This window comes from Microcebus murinus, chromosome 2, assembly GCF_040939455.1.
Source record: "Microcebus murinus isolate Inina chromosome 2, M.murinus_Inina_mat1.0, whole genome shotgun sequence".
In the NCBI taxonomy this organism is placed as follows: Eukaryota; Metazoa; Chordata; class Mammalia; order Primates; family Cheirogaleidae; genus Microcebus; species Microcebus murinus.
The window spans coordinates 21,070,261-21,078,329 of NC_134105.1; positions in this window are offsets into that span (position 1 = coordinate 21,070,261).

The following is an 8,069-nucleotide window of genomic DNA, read 5'->3' on the forward strand; positions in this document are numbered from 1 at the left end:
AGCTCAGAGAGGTGAAGTCACCTTCCCGAGGTCTCACAGCGAGGAAGTGGAAGAGCCAGGGCTGGAAACCAGGGTTGGCCAAAGCCTGTGGTCTAACCGGTGGGCCACACTGTCGCTCTGTGTTGTGTCTGCTGCTCGGAGACCAGTACTGGGGACTGAGCCACCAGGGTGATGGTAGTGACGTCTTCAGCAGGGAGGCCCTGACTGGCTGTCCTAAACCCAGCAGTTTACCCCCCAACATAATCGTTCTAGTTGGCACTGTCGTGGCTGATAACGACATGTGAGCCGTAAACTCGGACGTCTGGAGTGGGCCGGGCAAAGGGAGAGGCCTGGGAGGGCTGGGATGGGATGTAGGAGGGAAGCAGCGGGGTCACATGAAGCCTGGGAGACTCAGGCTGGCGGCCACAGAGGCTACACTCACCGAACACAGGAATCAGAGGATGTCGGAGTTGAAAAACACAACACTGCAGCCTTTAAGATCAGACATGCCCCCGTCTACCCTCGGAAGGCTCCTCGCAGCCCGGCGCAGCCCGGCACAGCCCGGCACAGCCTGGCACTGCCGCCCGTTTGCTCGTGGCCCCTCCCCCCAGAACACCCACTGGGCCCCACTGTCCCAACAGAGCCTGGCACGCAGTGGGCTCCAGGGTGACTGGACGTACGGGCCTCAGTTTCTCTGTTTGTATAACGGGGAAGTCGACTGTAAGGTCTCTGCGACGTGCACCGCTTCCCCCCACATAAGCCCGCCTCTCTGCGGAGCGGAGCCGGGAGGGCTGGGAGGCGGCGGTGGGCAGGGCCGAGTGGGGTCGGCAGCAGCGGCAGCGGGGCCTCCCCAGCAGGGCTGGGCTGTGGGTCCCGTGTCCCGCTTGCAGCCCAGGCTGCCCCTGTGTGCCGACGGGCAGCCTGGGGAGCGGATATTAAACTGCAATGTCCCCATAGGTGTGGAATTGTGGAAGCCGGTTTTGCATATTTTGATAATTCTATAAATATGGAGTATAATTATCCACCATTAGCATATGCTCTCCTTCTGCAGAAGTGTGTCCTGCTGCCCAAAGAAAATGAGTTGCCAACTCACGACCACGACGCAGTGACACCAGCCTGGCTGTCCTGTGTCCCCACCGCTGAGGACACGGAATGTGGCGGGGGCAGGGCAGCAGGGCAGTGGGCAAATCTCCCCGCGCCACAGGCAGGTCTGGGGCGCTGGAGCGCCAGGAGGGACAGAGAGCAGGGTCGGGAGAGAGCTCAGCCCAGCTGCTGGCCTGGACCCGGGTGACGTCAGCAGGGCGGGAAGGGGTCACCTGGGCACCTGCCTGCGCCAGCTCCACCCAGGGTCCTGCAGTGACCCCTGGAGCCCCACCTGCCCCCACCCCACCTGGGGTCACCTCCCTGAGCCTCGGTTTCCTCTGACATAAAATGGGAGGAAAACAGCTCCCTCCTCCTGGGGGCGGTAAGGATTGCGTGAGCGCGTGCAGGTAAAGGTGCCCGCACACGTGGGACGTGCTCGCACCTGTGAACCTGCATCCTGCTGTTGCCACTCCCCAGGGCTGCTACAGGGTAGACACCATGGGCCCATTTCACAGATGGTCCTAACCGCTGCAACAGCTGACAGGTGTCATCACCCCCACGCGCTGGGCGCCTACAGACACCACCTGTGCAACCTCCCTACGAGGCACGTGCTGTTATGGTCCCCATTCCACAGGGGCGGAGCCTGTGCCCCCCATGGGTCAGGAACTTCGCAGATCACATGGCCCACAGGGGTGGGGGCTCAGGGCAGAGCTTTCTGCCCCCAGGGCCAGGCTGGGCCTCCACCCAGGACTCCACACTGTCCAGGAAACCTGTCAGCAAACTGTAACAAGAAGGTGGGGACACTCGGGGCTGTGCCCCAGCAGCCCAGCCCTCCTTCCTCACTCACAGAGCCCTGGGTCTGTTCTGCAGCGACAGGTCAGACCTGCAGGCCCTCCAGCTCCTGGGGTGAAGCCAGCCGGGTGCCCCTCCCCCTTCTCTGGGCGGGCATGTGACCCAGCCCAGCCCATTAAAGTGTAAGGGGAAATCTGCTGGTGGAGGGAGTGCTCTGGGAAACACTTTTCTGCCTCGTCACACAACCTTCTTCTTCACTTGAATGCTGTAGTGCGAGACATGATGTTTGGGGCTGCGCCAGCCATCTTACACCCACGAGGCAACAAGCCAAGGACAAAAGGCCAACACAGCCAAGGATGGTGAAGAGGAAAGAGAAGGCACCCAGGTCTTTGTTGACATCCCTGAGCATCTGACCAAGGTGGAACCACCTCCCTCCAGACGTCGAGTTATGCAAGAGCATTTCATGTTCTAATCGCTTGAGCCACTGCTGTCTGGTTTTCTGCTTCATGTTGCCCAGCACATGCTAACCGATGGCAGTGCCAACTATGTGCCAAGCATGCATCCGCGGTAACCTTCCCCACATCGGATCACAGCCCTTTGTCCACACCCCACCTTCCCCTTTAGCTTCTAGACCCCCGAAGGTGCCGCACAGGGAGGCGTCCTGTAGGCCTTTGTAGTTCTCAAGCATCTCACAGGCTGGACCCCACGGTGAGTCCCAGTTGCCATGGTATTAACACTGTGGGGAAAGGAAGGAAGGAAGGAAGGGAGGGAGGGAGGGAGGGAGGGAGGGAAAGAGCAACTGATACATGATCATGCTCAATGTGAAAGTGCTTTGCACACTGTAAAGTGCTGGGCCCGGATGCAGGGTTAGGCTCTAGCACGTGGACACAGACAGCGGGTGGAAGGAGATGCAGGGCAGGGAGCAGGGATCAGAGAAAAAGCGGCAGCCCCCTGCCACCCCGCACCGCTGCTCAGCAGGGGTGAGGGCACCGTCATCCTCCAGACATCCCTCCTGCTTGCGCAGAGGCCGGGTCTGTAAGTCCAGCCTGCCCCGTGCAGCCCCTGCTGCTGTCTCGCTGGGTGACAGCGAGCCCCGAGCTTCCCTCCCCAAACAGACACCAAGAGCCGAGGCTTCGTGCTCTGTCACTTTCCCCCTAAAAATCTGCACGAGCAGCCAAATGGCTGTCATTATGCCTGCTGCAATTCACCGTATCATTCTTTAAGGGTGGGGGAGGGGTGGGTGCCCGGAGAAGGCGGCAGGGAGAAATGGGAAGAAACTGTTCAGGGCAAACAGCTTTCCAAATTCAGCTGCAGGTTCCACAGGGAGCCTGGATTAAAGGATCATTTCAATGCGTTTTACCATCAGAGTGAGAGACCTGTCTCCCCCAAAATGCTTTACTTTGACAGTTGGCTTCAAGGGGCTTGACAGAATTCATTTTCCCAGCAGACAAGAGAGATCAAGGAATTAAACAAAGCACGTTTCACCCTGAGAACTGTGTTAACTGCTTAACTTAATAGAGGTGAGATCTTGGCAAAAACGGGAAGTCATTTTTTTTCTCCTGGAAAAGGGTGTGTGGTGGAGGCGGCTGGAAGGCAGGGGACAAGGTGGAGGAGCGGGACAGCTCCTGCCTGGGGCCTCCCTGCTCTGCTCAAGGCCAGATGCTCCTCCCCCTCTGGCTCGGCGTCCCCCCTGCCACGCGAGACGACGGTGCCTCTCCTGTAAAAGCTGCCGTTTCTGGAGAGGCAGGTTTCCTATGCTCTCTCATTTTTCCCCAGGAGCACCGCGAGCACTTAGCAGAGTCTGGGGTTGGCCTCCGTCACTCTTCAGCTAGAACCTCAGGGCCCTCCCCTGGGAAGGACAGCCCGATGAGATTCGCCTCCTGGAGGAGCTGCAGGTTCCGGCCGCCCGCAGGTGCAGGGGTGCACAATGCGCCGGCGCACAGTAGGCCCTCGCCAGCAGGGGCTCCCGCAGGCCGGGTGGGGCCGCAGGGGAGCAGCAGCTCTGCAGACGACCTGGGTGGACGTGCCCACGGTGCAGGGCGGCCACCCTCGCCTCGTCAGCCGCAGCAGGTGACACACGGCCCTTAGCCAGGCAGCCCCGCTCAGACCCCGGCTGCCCCTGACCTGCTCCGTGCCCTCGGGCAGGTCCCCTCCCCTGCCTGTGCCTCAGCCTCCCCATCTGCAATCACAGCAGCCGCACAGGGGACACTCACTGAGGGTGTGCACAAGGGGATGAGGATGACAGTGATGACAGCAGTGACGACCGTGACAACGATAACGGCGATAGTGACACGAGGAGTGTAGTGATGAAAGCTGAGACGATGACGACTATGATGATTGTGGTGACGAGGATGGTGAAGACAACGATGATGATGATGAGGGTGGCGATGATGATGGTGAAGACAACAATGATGATGAGGGTGATGATGAGGATTCTTCCCCCAGAAACGACAACAGCAGCAGTGACACCGACGATGGCTGGCGCTGCCCAGGTGCGTGCTGTGCTTTGTCCCAGTCCCCGTAGTAGCACAGGCGTTACTGCCCCCACTTTGTCCTCCTGGCCCTGCCTGTAATCCCCCAACCCCGAACCCCCCGCCCTCCCTCCACACTCTGCAGGGGACCCTCAGCAGATGGTGGCCTGGGCCCGCGTCCTGGAGTGGGGACGGCAGAGCAGGGACGTCCTAGCCCAAGCCCAGTGGTCATGAGCTCAGCCTGGCCTCAGGGAGAGCGGGCTCGGACCAGCCGCTCCACTGCCCCACGGGCAGCCCAGGACAAGTCCCTCTGGCTCCCTAGGGCTTCCTTCCTCAGCTGTGACAGAGCGGGAATCCCACCCACCTGTGGGGCACTGCGAGGGGTGAACAGGACACCCCATGTGCCTGGCACACAGTAGGACCTCAGGGAGCAGCCATTTCCCCTCCACCTGGCACACCCCACTGTTCCCTGGGGCAGAACCTGGGCCCCGCCCATGATTCGGGATTTGCAGAGATGCCCCTGGGATATTCCCAGCGTCAGCTCCCCAGACACTGCCAGGTCCTATTTTCAGAAAGAATAAGAATGTACACAGGGCATGTGACAGCTTCATCTCTAAAAGCATCACATCCGCAAATATCACCACGGCAACACTCAAGCCAGGTACCCCCGCCTCCCTGCCAAGGGGCGTGTGCGTGTACAGGTGTGTGTGCGTGTGTGTGCACGTATGTGCGCAGGGCCGCATCCTCCAGGGCCCCAATGTGACCTTCTGGCGCTGTCTCTAAGAGGTTCTCCCCACGGCCCAGGGACATGGGGACAGGCAGGAAGAAGGGGAGACCCTCATCTGACAGACTCCCACGTGTCCCAGACCCCGTCCACTCTGCCTCGGGTGGGGAAGGAATGAGACCTTTTCAAATAAACCTTGTGATCACCTGGAGAATCGCACATCCTACATTTCTTGATAAAAGTGTTAATTTGTACAATGTAAATATTTAACGTATATCCCAGTGTCTGTGACTCTGTTTTAATAGTTCTTTATTTTTCCAGTTTCTGGGAGCCACAAAACAGGGGAGAGGCCTGGCTGCCCGGGCTCTGCAAGGCTGGCCGGCGGACATGGCACAGCACAAGGTTCTGTCTTGTTACTTTCCTGCCTCGTGGAAGGAAGAGATGAAGGATGGAAGTGAGGGAGGGAGGGAGGAAAAAAGGAAGGGAGGGTTAAAGAAAAACTATTCAATGATGCTTGTTAAAGCACGGTAAGGAAGACGTCATTCAGGACCACTGAGAGAGGTACGGGGTCCACCACAACAGGGTCCTGCAGGGGAGGAGAGATGGGGCCCAACTCTGAACACAGCAAGTGCAGACTTATAGCCAAGGAGCAGGGTGGGGAGTGAGTGGAAAATTACTACAGGGAAACATCCAGGGTAAGGGGAGTTCTGCTAAAACGACCTAACAGGATTCTCGCTGAAGACAGGCCAGGGTGACCAGATGTCACCAGAGGGATGGTGGAGGATGGGAAACCTGGTCAGATGTCGAGGATGGCCGGAAGTTGAGGATGAGGTGTTCTGGCCAAACTGACCAAGCAGGTTCTTTTGCGAAAACTGGAGTTTACGAGGCAGTGCACGGGTGGGCCTATGAGAAGTTTCCGGAGCCTGGATGAAGTTTGGTCAAGCCGATAGTCACTGTCAGGAGGAAGGAGGGAGGCAGGGAGGGTGACGGCCCTCCCCACTGGCAGGGTCAGGGCAGAAGCCACGCCCGTCACGCCCAGCACCCAGCCGAGCCTGGCCCATGGGGGCCCACAGAGAGGTTTGTCCAATGACGACTCAGGGTGTTCCGAGGGGTCCCTGCAGGGGGCACCAGTGGGAGGGGACCGCTGGAAACAGCAATCTGGTGCTGTGGTCGGGCAGGGCTGGTGGGTCGGTGGCGGGTGGTCCTGGGTCACCGCAGGCGGGGCCTGCTGCCTGCAGGTGTCTGGTCCGCGTGCTCTGGGGTGAGTGGCTGGCGGGGACAGCCTGCTTTTATAAGGGCCAGGTGGGCAGACACCCCTGCTTTGCCCCGCCCTGCCTGTTCTCACCCAGAGTCCCCTCCCGGGCCTGTCCCTCCGCACAATGGCCTGTCTGGGCCCACACTGACCCCCAGGCAAGAAGTCTCTCCTGGCCAGACACCTCCAGGCTCTGCCCACTCACATGGCTCTCCTGGCTGCTCAGATTGTCCCCCTCCCCAGAGTGTGACCGCTCCTCCCTATGTCCCTCGGGAGCATCCGTGGGCAGCCGGGTGGGGCTCTTCTCCCACTGCTGGCTCCGCACAGGATCGGTGAAGCCGCGCTGGAGCCAGGCTGGCAGCTGTCGTGGGCTGAGTCCACGTGGCCTGCAGGGGCAGAGAACACTGGGCTCCTCCGAGATTTGACAAGGTGGCACCTGCCCTGTGCCTGCCCCCAAACTAGTAAGTCCCACAGGCCAGCTGTTGGGACCTCCAGATGTGCCACTAGCTCCCAGCGCAGGACAAGGGAGCTCCGTGAACTTGCCCCTTGGGCAGCCTTTGTTCACCGTCTCAGTAGCAAGGGACAGGCAGGGCAGACTCCGGCACACGGCCCTGGCTGGCGTCCAGCAGCCCGTGGGCACTTCACTCCTTCTGGACAGAACTAGGCTTGAGGGAAGGTAGAGGTAAGAGGGGAAAAAGTTCACCTCCTGGAGACAGGAGGCCCCTAAACTGGGGGCAGAGGACTTCAGAGGAGGGAGGAGGTCTGCTCCGCTGGGGCATCCTGGAAGGCTTCCTGGAGGAGGTGTGCTGGGTGCTGGGCCCAGATGGAAGGTGGGATTAAGCCCAGAGACAGGGATGAGGTGGGGAGGGTGTCAGTGAGGATGATAACTCCACACAGAGGGTGCAGCGCCAGGAAGGTGTGGGGTGCGTCTGGACAGTGAGCGTCCCAGAGCCCGCAGCTCAGAGGGGTGGGAGGAGGTGCAGGGACAGCTGGAGACAGGTCCCTGGGGCTGGAATGCTGGGCTGGAGTTGGGACTTCTGGTGCTACCAAACAGTGTCAAATCTGGGGTAGCAGCAGCTTCTTAGAAACGGGAAATGAGGCGAATGCAGCCAGCGTTTGCGGAGTGTGTCCTACATACCAGGCACCGCAGAGCTCGTGACATACGGTCCTCGATTATTTTTGTGACACCCTGTGAGGTAGGTATGACAACCCGCGGCTGAGAGATGAGGTAACTGTGTTTTCAAAAGGATTTTAAAACCAGTCTCACTCGGGTTCACAGGCCGGTGAGAGGCAAGGCCAGTCGAGGCCCCGGGTCTGCCTGGCGCCAAAGCCCCTTCTGGAAAGATGACCCTGTGAGGGGAGGGGACCAGAGGGGAGCATAGAGGCAGGCAGTCACGGGGCTGCCGGGACATCCAAGGGGACGTGACCAAGCCCAGGCAGGGCAGAGGCTGTGGGGGCAGAGGTGGAGGGTGCGGGGCGGGGCTCAGCAGAGCAGAGCTGAGGGCAGAACAGGCTTTGGGGAGGGGGCGTGGGAGTGGGAAGGCTTGGGCACCTTTCCTGGCCATCGGGGCTGTGGCTGGTTCTGGCTCCGCCTTCTGCTGCAGACGCTGCCAGGGTCCCCAGGGGGATGCCGAGAGCAGGAAACCCAGAGCGGCTGACAAACTCTGCTCCTAGTCAATTACTGATCCTCATTAGGACTAATTAACTGCCGCACAAACTCTCGCACTGTGTAACGATGTATCTGGATAAACAGTCTCAGGAGTGCTGG